Here is a 12511-nt window from a genome sequence, read left to right on the forward strand (position 1 = left end):
ACAGGCGTGAGCCACTGCGCCTGGCCAACTACCACTTGTTTTTATAAATAAAATTTTACTGGAACACAGCCATGCCTATTTGGTTTCAAATTGTCTATGGCTGCTTTCAGGCTGAAATGGCCAGAGTTGAGTAGTTATGACAGAGACCAAATGGCCCACAAAACCTAAAATGTGTTCTGTTTGGCCTTTTACAGAGAAAGTCTGTGGACCCCTGGTATAGCTGGAGCAAGCCTAGCTTGCATGCTGCAGAGTTCATGTGTATGAGGCCCATGGGGTATGGTTGGGCCAGAAGTGGGGAAAAAGGGTGTTGGTGGAGGTGTGGGGGGGCAGGCCTTCCTTCTGCCAAAATGTTTTGGTGGAATTCTGAGGAGTCTTAGTATTCTACATTCAAAATTCAAATCTTACCTTCCCCATCCCTGTATTCATCAAGGTAGGAGGGTAGAATGTATTTTATTTACCAGTTTGTTAGCTCAGTATATAACTTTAAATGTATAGGCACGTGGAACCTGGGCATCCGTTTGTACTCTTGTTCTGGGCTCTGAGAGTGTTAGCAACAATGTAAAAACCTAGGTGGCAGTGTAAGGGTTTATAATAGGAGGGAAGAGAGACCTCAAAAAGGAATTGCACATATTAATACGAAATTATAAGGTGTGGAAGTGCTTTTGGGTCATATGCGGATTATTGGACATGAGAGAGGCTTTGGGGATGCTGACAATGTTCTAGTCTTGGCCTAGACAGTGGTAACACAGGTGTGCTCACTATATAAACATTAACCTGTGCAGGCTGGGCGCAGTGGCTTATGCCTGTAATCCTAGCATTTTGGGAGGCCAAGGTGGGTGGATCAATTGAGGTCAGGAGTTCAAAACCAGACTGAACAAAATGGCAAAGCTCCATCTCTACTAAAAATACAAAAATTCACCAGGCATGGTGGCAGGCACCTGTAATCGCAGCTACTCGAGAGGCTGAGGCAGGAGAATCGCTTGAACTCAGCAGGCAGAGGATGCAGTGAGCCGAGATCACACTACTGCACTCCAGCCTGGGTGGCAGAGCGAGACTCTATCTCAAAAAAAAAAATCAATTAACCTGTGCAATTAACATCTACCTTCATCATATATATGTTATGCTTTAATCAAAAGTTTATAAAAATAAATGAAAAGAGAATATATTAAAATTAGATATTTAATGTAAATAATACATATAATGTTTATATTTTATAAATATTGTAACATATATACTAAGATTAATATATTACAATATATTAAAAATAAACAACCCTTGCTCCCAGTTTCATTTGTCCAAATTAAATCCAGAATGATGGAACCCATCTGCCAGTTTAGCTGGAAGTTCCGAATCTCTCCACTAGAGCTCCTTCCCAACATTCCCCAATTCTCCCCGTCTCCCTCTCTTTCCTCTCCTCCCTACTGCTTCGGGCTTCCATAGCCCCAAAGCGAGCGGGATATAGATATAAATCCCATATCCACATCTGGAGATGGATCTGTCCGACTAGTCCATCACATGATTACATCTTGATGCCACAAGGTGTCGCTGTTGAGGCTGGTCTCCCTCGGACTGAAAGATGCTGTGCGTGTCCTCTGTGGTCCCCACTCTGTGGTCCTGCAAGGGAAGGCCAACCCATCCCCTGTGGCCAAGCTCAGACACAGTGTGCCATGTGGGGTGTAGCGGATGCTATTGGTGCCCCACCCGCATCTCCTCAGCGCTCATGGCCTGTATGGGAACATGAGGGCTTTCTCTTCGGCTTCACTTGGGAGAGCCAGGTGAGCATCCCTCAGCCCATGATGGAGTTTCTTGCCCTTCCGGAGGCGCACCTATGAGGCTGGTTCTCCACTGTCTCTCGAAGCTCCTTCCAGTTGCTTGCAGCAGAAACTTTCTTGAAAATGCACCCTCGGCCGGATGTGGTGGCTTACGCCTGTAATCCCAGCACTTTGGGAGGCTGAGGCCGGAGGATCACTTGAGGTCAGGAGTTCGAGACCTGCCTGGCCAACATGATGAAACTCTGTCTCTACCCCAAAATACAAAAATTAGCCGGTGTGGTGGCGGGCGCCTGTAATCCCAGCTACTCGGGAGGCCAAGGCAGGAAAATGGCTTGAACCTGGGAGTCGGAGGTTGCAGTGAGCCGAGATCCTGCCAGTGCCCTCCAGTCTGGGCGTCAGAGGGAGACCCCGTCTCAAAAGAAAGAAAAGAAAAGAAAATGTGCCCTCTATTGACTTCCTTCACTTTCTTGTTTTAGTTCCAAATTGTCCTCTCAGTACTTTCTGGGAATACCTTCTAAATGAACCGCCTACACCCACATCCTTATCTCAGCATCTGCCTGTGGGGAAGCCCAACTAGGACACATAGCCTTCCTCATGAGTTACAGCCGTGTGCACAGTTTTGTGCCCCACGTAAGGCTCCATATGGTATGGCGGGGTCTCCAGAAGCTTCTAGCCTTACCCACACACTTTGTCCATAGGGGCTTCTCCATGGCTACTGGGTCACTCATCCTGAGTCCCAATCACCAACCTGGACTTCTATCTTGAAGTAATTATTTTATTTCTGGGAACTCTAGGTCTGGTGGAACTATGCTAATTTCTTCCCATAGATCTCACTTACTCTGAATCCTGGGCACCTAGGACTGGGGTGTCAGTGACTTCCCTCCCTGAAGTTTCCCGGATCATTGTGCATAAAGCCACCTACAAGATTTCACATTTTCCAAACCAGGGATCTGAGAAGGGGCAGCCTCAATTGGGTTATGAAAGGTTTCCTTATACCTTCACCAGAGGATTTAGGCTACCTAGTCCAACTCTACTTTAACCTAAACAAGAGGGCCATTGGGATGACCCTTGGCCAGTCAGGTTCTCTTAGAAAAAAGATAGCATGTCTTTCATACCATGATTTAAAAAAAAAAGCATTATGCTTTGAAAGAATGTAACTGAGACACCTGATTTGAATGGGATAGACCTTGTAGAGGGTGTACTATTGAAACTATCATCTAAGTGATGGAATAGGAAATAATAGGAATTAGCCCTGCAAAGAGAACAGCAGGAGTAAAGGCTCTGAGACAGGAAGGGACCTGATGCACTGGAGCAGCAGGAAGAAGACCCTGTCAGAGTCTGTGAAGGAGAGAGTAGCAAGAGGGGAGGCGGGAGCTGTTGGCAGTGCTCAGATCCTGCAGGGCCTCAGGCCGTGGGAAGCGTTTTGGTCTTGTCCACAGAGCAATGGGAAGTTTTCAAAGGGTTTTAAGTGGGTAAGGGGAGATATTTTGTGATTGTAATTGTATCTTAAAACAGTTTAGCTGATATTTTGGAAATAAGAGTAGAGGATGATAAGAGGAGAAGCTTTAGGAGGTATGAAGTAGCTTATGCAGGAGTCACATTGGTTCAAGAGCAGTGGAAACAACGGAGAAGATTCAAGAGCAATTTTGGAGGTAGAATGAATAAGATTTGGTAAAGGACTGGAAGTTGATGGTGAAAGAATGAATTGTTTAAGATTTTATATGTGAGTAGAGTGGTAAAAAATGTAAATACCTATTGAGGAAGCAGGCAGAAAAGGAATCAGACTGAATATAAGATAATAGGGAGTGGAGGGGACTGTGGCAAACTGGAGGGTGCATGTCCTCTCTTGAAGGGGCAGCTGCTGGTTGCTCCAACCAGTTATTGCCATGTAGAAAGGTGAGCCTGACATTGTTAGATTTTCAGATTTTTAAGGAAACGTCAGAATCTGGATTTTAATGTGAAATGTCTATCTTTGTTGGCAACTATTAATAGAAATTCTAAACAACACTGTGCTAGCTATACACAGCACATCTGCAGGTAACATCTGGCTCCTGGGCGGCCACTGCTTGTTTGAGATCTGTTTTTCATTGTGTTTTCCTTTAGAAAGGTTTTTAGAATTAGTAGTCTGTGACACAGAATTTTGGAAAAGTTAGGGATGCTGATTAGAAAAAAAAGGATATTTTAAGTTGGCAAAATCTTGGGAGATACTGATGATCTCAGCTCACACGGTCTGTCAGCAGGCCTCAGGTGATGGGCTGAGGCTGAGATCTGTGGAAATAAACTTAACCTAATTTAGAGCAGATAGCAGGAAGTGCTTTTGTCTTAAAATAGACCGTTCCAGACCATGATAGTCTGAGATACTTGAGTTAGACAGGAATCGAGGTTCTCCCCTGCCTTTTCCCTTCTGAGCTTATAGTTCAAGAGTCCTTAAACCCTTTAAGAGGGTGAGTGGATGAGTGTATATCTTATTTATGAATCCATATGCAATTAGAGAAAGCATTTTTATAGGTTAATGAAGCCATCTTTTGTTTTGTTTGAGCCATAAGCGAAACTTACCCTTGGACTTTGAATTTTATTCATGAGGTGCTTTTAAAGTGAAGGGTGATGAGCAACTAATTTCTCGGGTGTTATAAATTTTTTTGATGTCAGCAACATTTGTTTGTTTCTGTACACAGTTTGATCTAATTAATAATTTACACTTCTTACAGTTGCACATCACAAACATATAAGAATAGCAGGTATTTTTAAAGAGTTCACAGAAAAGTCCAATGACTGAACCTGTCTTGGCTTTATAATAAGTATTTGAAACTGTAAGATCTTAACTGCTACCTTTTTTCCTAAAATGCATTTATAGGTGGGTGGAAAACCTTAAAAATAATTTTCTTTAAGTCAGTAATGGGCAATGGAAGACATGATTGCATTATTGATTGCTGAATAAAGTTGATCTTTTTGCTCTTTCTCAGAGATTCATTTTATAGAATTAGAAAAAAATCAGGACAGATGAGAAATTAGGAGACAACAACCAAAAACAAAAACAAAAACAAAAACAAAAACAAAAACAAAAACCACGAGTGTCAAAACAAGTTTCTTAAAATATATTGGGAGATGAAACACAGCCAGGTGGGGCATGGCGGGGTGGGGGGGCGCGACTGTGTGTGAGTGACTCAGCAGAACAAGTAGGAATTATGAGGCTTAGGGGGACATGACAGCCATGGGGACCAGCCTTTGCTTTATGTTGTCAACTGATTCTTTCCTTGTTCCATGAAATTGGTATCACTCTATGTGCTGCAGCCAGGGGTGAAATGGTCCCAGGAAACCACCCCTGCTCTTTATAAATTTTGTGGGAGAAACTAATTCCCAAATAGTGGTGAGCCTATGCCACTAACTAAAATTTATTGTTAAGAAGCAGATGTATAGTGGTGAAGACATTATCCTTTTACCATTTTGATGGTCTGTGAATTTCCTGTTTGATTTGATAAGTTTGGTGGAATTGAACATAATCTCTTGTCCACTGTGATCTTGGTGGTGTAAGCAACAATGTGTTTCCGCAGCCTCTTACTGCAGCCTGTCAATGGCTGACTTGTATTCCTTTTAACAATCTGGCTTCTTTGTCAAAGTGTGAAAAATAACTACAGAATTATATTTGTTTCCTGGCCTAGTAGGGCTGAAACTTCAACCCGTCATTATTTTGATCTTCTATCTTTTCCTGTTAGAGGTCAATTCTGATTGGGGTTGATTTCATGTCCCTGCCCTTAAAGCAGTGCCTAGTCCTGTAATCATCTTCCTCTCAAATCCTGTTATATCTGAGGTGAAGAAAGCTCTTACGGAGAAAGTCCATTCCAGGGACCAAACTTCCCACAGTCAGAAGCTGTGTCTGTCTCAATTGCTGCCTTATTCCCAGCATTCAACAGTGGGAGTTAAGCTGATGCTTAAAAAATATTTATTGCATGAGTAAATTCAAGTGTTCAGTGAAATGTTTTCAGGTATTCTGAAGGGAAGAGGATTCTGTTGTCAAATAAATTTTGGAAAAACTATATTATATACTTAATTTTGGGATAGTCACAATATGTATGAGTGTCCTAAAAGTCTCTGAGACATCTTGGGTTAAAATGAAAACCTCAGTAGCCTTGTTTATCTGAACATTTGTCAGACTGTTCAGGAAGTACTGGTCTAAGACAGAGCTGGAGTAGCACAATGTTGGTACTTAATAAATACTTCTTGACTGGGCACGGTGGTTCACGCCTGTAATCCCAGCACTTTGGGAGGCTGAAGTGGGTGGATCACTTGAGCTTAGGAGTTCAAGATCAAGCCTGGGCAACATGACAAAACCCCGTTTCTACAAAAAATACAATAATTAGCCAGGTGAGATGGTGTGTGCTTGTGGTTCCAGTTGCTTGGGAGGCTGAGGCACGAGAATCACTTGAGCCTGGGAGGCAGAGATTGCAGTGAAGCAAGATCGTGCCACTGTATTCCAGCCTGGGTGACAAGAGTGATACTCTGTCTTAAAAATAAATAAAAAGTACTTCTTAAGGTGTATTTACTGAATATGTAGTGCTGAAGTCCTGAGTTTGGTAATTCGGGGATTTTTTTGTGGCCTCAAGAGGAGATGGTGGCTTCTGGGATATGTTGAGAGTAGAGTAGAAGCTGTGAAGGAGAGTCAAGAGTAAGGATGTCAGTATAAATTGTTGCATTTTGATTTTTAAAAAATTAATTAATTTTATAGAGATGGGTTCTCACTTTGTTAGGCTAGTCTTGAACTCTTGGGCTCAAAATTTCCTTCTGCCTCAGCCTCGCAAGCAGTGGGACTACAGGCACACGCCACTGTGTCCAGCTGTTTCCTTTTTATTTTATAATTCTTTCAAAATGTATCCTAGGGAAGGCGGGGAATGGTGGCTTACACCTGTAATCCCAGCACTTTGGGAGGCCAAGGCGTGTGGATCACTTGAGGTTAGGAGTTTGAGACCAGCCTGGCCAACATGGTGAAATTCCGTCTCTACTAAATATACCAAAATTAGCTTGAACCTGGGAGGTGGAGGTTGCAGTGAGCTGAGATTGTGCCACTGCACTCCAGTCTGGGAGACACAATAAGACTCTGTCTCAAAAAAAAAAAAAAAAGAATTTATCCTAAGGAATTAAGAGCTTATCAATCTGAATATTACTCAAACAGAACATTGAAAAGCTTTATCAATCAGAATATTATAAAGCTTTATCAATCAAAATATTAATTATGATATTTCCATTTAAAAATAATTACCTAAGTGTTCTATAGTAGGTGATTAGTTAAATAAATGATTAGAGAGCTACTCAATGACGCATTAAGTGACTGTTTCAGTTATTTTGCTGTGTAACAAAAATCTGTAAAATTTGGAGGGGGGCTTTAAATAATAATTTATTACTTCCCACCATTCAGTGGGTTGATTGGTGGTCTTGTTACATATAGTGATGGCTGTTATTCATGCAGCTGATTAAAGACAGTGGCTGGGCTGGGCTGGAAGCTCCAAGATAGCTTGTCTCACTGGATTGGTGTTTTGGTGCTGACTCTTGGCTGGGTGCTTTGGTTCTCCTTCATGTGGCCTCTCTCTCTATGTGGTGTTTCATCTTCCAGGGCTGTTCTGTGTGGCTCCTCATTTTAGCAAGATAGCTTGGACTTCCTTGCATCATGGCGGCTGAGTTTTAAGAGAGCGAAACCAGAAACTGTCAGGCCTCTTTAGGGTTAGACTCAGAGCTGGAACAGTGTCACTTCTACTACATTTGTTGGTCTAAGCGGGTCACAAGGCCAGTCCAGATTCAAGGACAAGGGAAATAGAATCAATTTCTTGATGGAACTAATGGAACTAGAGGCAATTCTGTATAGGAAGGAGACGAATTTTGATGACCATCTTTGGGGACTCATAGTGTCTGTTAAAAATCATGTTTTATAAAAATATTTTGTGGCATCTATGTTAAGTGGGAAATGGAGATGACGTTAAGATAAAACATGGAGGAAAAGGAAAATACAAGACTTTATATAGTATTTATATAGTTTGATTTATGTAGTCTTTATATTGTCTGACTTTGTCTAAAACTACACACACACACACACACACACACACACACACACAAAAGGAATTGGAAGTAACATAATACATACTGGCTAGTTTTGAACTGCTGTCCTCAAGCAATCCTCCTGCCTCAGCCTCCTGAGTAGCTGGGATTACAGCAGGAGTCAACATGTCCTGCCAAGCCCATTCAGTTTTTTTTTTTTTTTTTTTTTTGAGATGGAGTCTTGCACTGTTGCCCAGGCTGGAGTGCAGTGGCGCGATCTCGGCTCACTGCAAGCTCCACCTCCTGAGTTCACTCCATTCTCCTGCCTCAGCTACCCGAGTAGCTGGGACTACAGTTACTCGCCACCACGCCCAGCTAATCTTTGGTACTTTTAGTAGAGACAGGGTTTCACCGTGTTAGCCAGGATGGTCTCGATCTCCTGATTGTGTGATCCGCCCATCTTGGCCTCCCCAAGTGCTGGGATTACAGGCGTAAGCCACCGCACCTGGCTGCATTCAGTTTTATGTGTGTGTGCTACAAAACATTTCAGGAATAGGGAAGACTGGTATTATGCTAACTTGTTAACAGAGGTTATCTATGAGTGACAGGATTGAGAGTGTTTTCATTTTCTGCTTTATGCATATTTGTGTTTTCTAAATTTTCTTTAATAATCTATTAGTTGTTTTAATATTTAAGAAAATGAATAAGCCAATTAGAAAGTCTTGACAAATTTCAAAGATTGGAAAATATATGTGTTACATTTTATGATCCCAATGCTATAGAATGTGAACCAGAAAGTTTTACCACAACATTTCTGTCCACTTTGACATTTAAATATATTATTCTCAATAATTCCTGGGATAGAAAAATTTCAACAATAAAAACAGCAAGGTATTTACAAATGACAGTAAGGGTTTATACATACAATTCTGGAATATGCAGCCATGTGTATAATCTTATATGCATTCATTAGGAAGTGTGATTACAGAGAAATGAACATTCAATGCAAAGGGCAAAAATAATATAAAGGAAGTAGAAATTTTATTAAAGATAGAGAGATATCAATGAAATGGAAAACAAGATGCAGTAAAATACATCAATAAAACCAAAAGCTATATCATTGAAACTCTAAGAAAATAGAGAAACATTTGTCGTAATGTCATCAACGGAAATAGAAAAAACACAAACAACATTGGAAATGAGATGAGGACATAACTGAAGATGACTTAAAATTTTTTAAAGAAAAGTTTTACAAAGCAATGCCAATAAGACTGAAAAATATACGTGGAATAGACTGTGAAGAGATGTTTTAATGGTAATTGACACAAAATAGGTAGCGAACCCAAATAGACCAGTAAACATAGTGAAAAAATTAAAAGATAATCACCAACTAATCTCATTCTGTGTTTTTTTGCTCTTTTAAAGAGACTGGGTCTCTCCCTCTGTCGCCCAGGCTGGAGTGCAGTGGTGCAGTCACAGCTCACTGTAGCCTCAAATTCCTGGGCCCAAGTGATCCTCCTGCTTCACTCTCCCCAAGTAGCTGGGACTATAGGCACATGCCACCACACTGGGCTAATTAAAAAAACATTTTTTAAAGAGACAGGGTCTTGCTATATTGCCCAGACTGGTCTTGAACTTCTGTCCTCAAGCAATCCTCCTGCCTCAGCCTCCTCAGTAGCTGACATTACAGCAGGAGTCAACATGCCCTGCCAAGCCCATTCAGTTTTATGTGTGTGTTCTACAAAACATTTCAGGAATCGAGAAGACTGGCATTATGCTAACTGTTCCAGAACATATGAAAAATGGAAAGCTTCTCAATCTATCTATGATACTAGCATACATCTGATATTAAACCTAGAAAAGGAGAACCCAAGAAATCTATGGGCCAGTGGCAATGTATATTGCTTTTTAAATAAGGAAACATTATTTCAAATATGATAATACATCTTTTCATGTTATATGTTACGTGTGTGTGTTTCCAAAGGGAGCAAACTAACTTTTTGTTTGTTGGTTATTGCAATTCTCCAAAGCCTTGGCCAGGTAGGCAGGTAAATTCACTGAAGATTAAATCTGTGTGGGTGTAAATTTTATGGTGTTCAGGGACCTCAAGCCTAGTCACAGATCTATCTAGAAATGTGTATCTCTAGATATAAAGGGAGCAGATAGAGGAAGACCAGTTAGGTTTCATCACTTTTTCTAGGAAGACATCTCTGTAAGTGGTGGCCCAGTTAGAACCTGGACATCTAGATTCTAAGCACAGAAAAGATACATTCATTTAACTGTTGGAACCATAGAAAGAAAATCATTTTTTTAAATAACAAAAGTATATATCATTATTATGTTCCCAAAACACCAGAGGTTCAGTCCAGGTCCTGCTGCTTGCTGCATAGAAGGCCAATCACTGAGACAAGTATTGCCAGAGAAGAAGGCTTTAATCAGGTGCTGCAGCTGAGGAGATGGGAGATCAGTTTCCAATCCATCTCCTTGACTGACTAACATAAGTGTTTATATAGCAGGAAAGAAATGTAATCATGAGTGGAAAAACAGGAAATAGAGAGGGATAAGGAAGAGGAGTTGGTCAACAGGAAGCAGATAGGGCAAGGCAATTATGACAGATGAGGGGTCTGACGTCTCATTGTCCAAATGCAGTGATCTGGTGAGTTTGAGCCCCTTGACACTATCTGGGAGCCCTGATGGTTGGTTTCCTTAGAAAGGAACTCAGATAAGACAAATGCAACTTTCTCAAGTTTTAAAACTGGGAGGTCGATTTATCTGTTTTTTCAAAGAAACCATTAACATCAGCTCTTTGGGACAATTGGGTCAGTTTCAATTGTAGAAAATTTAGAGTATGCAAATGAAAAGAAAATGAAAACCTCTTGGAATTCTACCGCTGATAACATTTTGATGTGTGTCATTCCAGCCTTCTCTGCTGGTGATTGTGTGTGTATTTGTGTGTTTTATAACAGTGCGAGTAAATCACAAAATTGTTTTGTTGTCTGCTCCCCCTGCCACCAGTATGTCATGAACATCTTTCTGTCTTATTAAATATTCATATAACTGCCTGTTCCCTTATTCCACTGTCTCTCTCATCATTTATGTCACTGAATTCTTATGTTAGAACTATTGATCCCCTCTTTTTTACACTATAGATTATTCATGTACAAATCTTAGATACAAAATGGTTTTTGTGTATTTCCAAGAAAAACAAAATTAAGCCCTGAGCAACATAAACATTTGAAATGAAGTTCTTTAGTTAGAAACAGGTGTATAATTTTTAAAGACCTCTTTAGGGAAAGGGGAAACCTTTATAGAAAACATTTTTTCATATTGTATGTGTCAGTGTAAGTGACAGAAATCTCATCTAGAATTCAATGTAGCAAAAAGGAAATTTATAGACAAATGCATCAGTTATCCATTGATCCTGTAATGTGGCAAAACAATCAACCACAAAACATCAGTGACATACTAAGAAGCATTTATCAAGTGCGTAAGTGTGGTGTTTAGTTGATCTCAGCTGGGCTCGCTCATGCCCCTGTGGGCAGTGTCTTGTTGGCTAGGTAGTTCTGCTGACTTTGGCTGGGCTTGCTCACACATCTTGGGGCTGCTTGGCTGTTGGCTAGGACAACTTGGTTCTATTTTATATTTCTCATCTTCCATCAGGCTAGATTGGGAATATTCTAATTGCTATGGTAGAGGAAAATGAGCAAGAGAGTAAACATACGTGTTGCTTAAGGCATCTGCTTACTTCACATTTGTTATCACCTTCCTGGACAAATAAAGTCACATGACTGAACCCAGCATCACATTGGGAAAACACTGCCAAGACATACATTAAAAAAGGAGTAAAAAATTGGGAGCTTTAATGCAATCAGTCACCTGGCATATGTAACTAAAATGGCCGGGGAACAGATGTATAGATGATAGATGATGATAACTTCTATGACTCCTGGATCTGGAGTATGAAGTGATGTCACCTGGTTTGGTTTCACAGTCTTTGAAGTTTAGCTCTGGTTCCCTTTGTATTCTCTTCACCCTCAGGGAGGCCCTTTCCACATTGTAATACTCACAGCTCTATCTTGAAAGTAAGGAATTCCAGCTGAAGAAGAGCTTATCTTTCCCAGCTGTTCCCACTAGAATCATAGTATGGAGTCTTGTTGGACCAATGTGGGTCACATGCCCATCACTAAACTAGCTACCATGTCTGGAGGATACAATATGATGGTTGACCAGGTGTGGGTCATGTTCTCACCCCTTGCACCATCCAGGATGGTAGAGTGAAGGGAGTCAACCTTACCTAAACCCAATGAACTGTGAATAGCGGGTTTGGAACAATTTCTCTAAGGAAAATAGTGACAGTATTATCAGAAAGTGTGTATTTGGGAGAGGGGAAAGGGATGAATGATAGGCAGGTGAAAATAAAAGATACCCCTGTATATGGCTATTAATGTACTTATCTCATTGAGACACTTACCTTCAAAATTTATTTATTGACTATTTGATACTAGGCACAAAACTAGGTGTTTTATAAACATCATGTTATTTCTTACAATACTAGATGGTATTGTAAGATCTCTTATTGTTGTAAAGCTGAAGAAAAATAAAATACAGTAAAGACTTCCTGAGTGGAAGAACAGGAGGCCATAATGCACCCCATTAAGGCCATATGGGTGGTAAAATTGAAGGGATACTCACAATGCTGTAACCCCAGCTACATA

General features: G+C 40.7%; 1 protein-coding gene across 13 annotated transcripts in view; it reads left to right on the forward strand.

Annotated features, from left to right (window-relative positions):
* Window positions 1-12511, forward strand: part of ERC2 (ELKS/RAB6-interacting/CAST family member 2) — a 1259367-nt gene that overhangs the window by 20140 nt on the left and 1226716 nt on the right. The window lies entirely within an intron of this gene.

This window comes from Papio anubis, chromosome 2 (assembly GCF_008728515.1).
Source record: "Papio anubis isolate 15944 chromosome 2, Panubis1.0, whole genome shotgun sequence".
Lineage (NCBI taxonomy): Eukaryota > Metazoa > Chordata > Mammalia > Primates > Cercopithecidae > Papio > Papio anubis.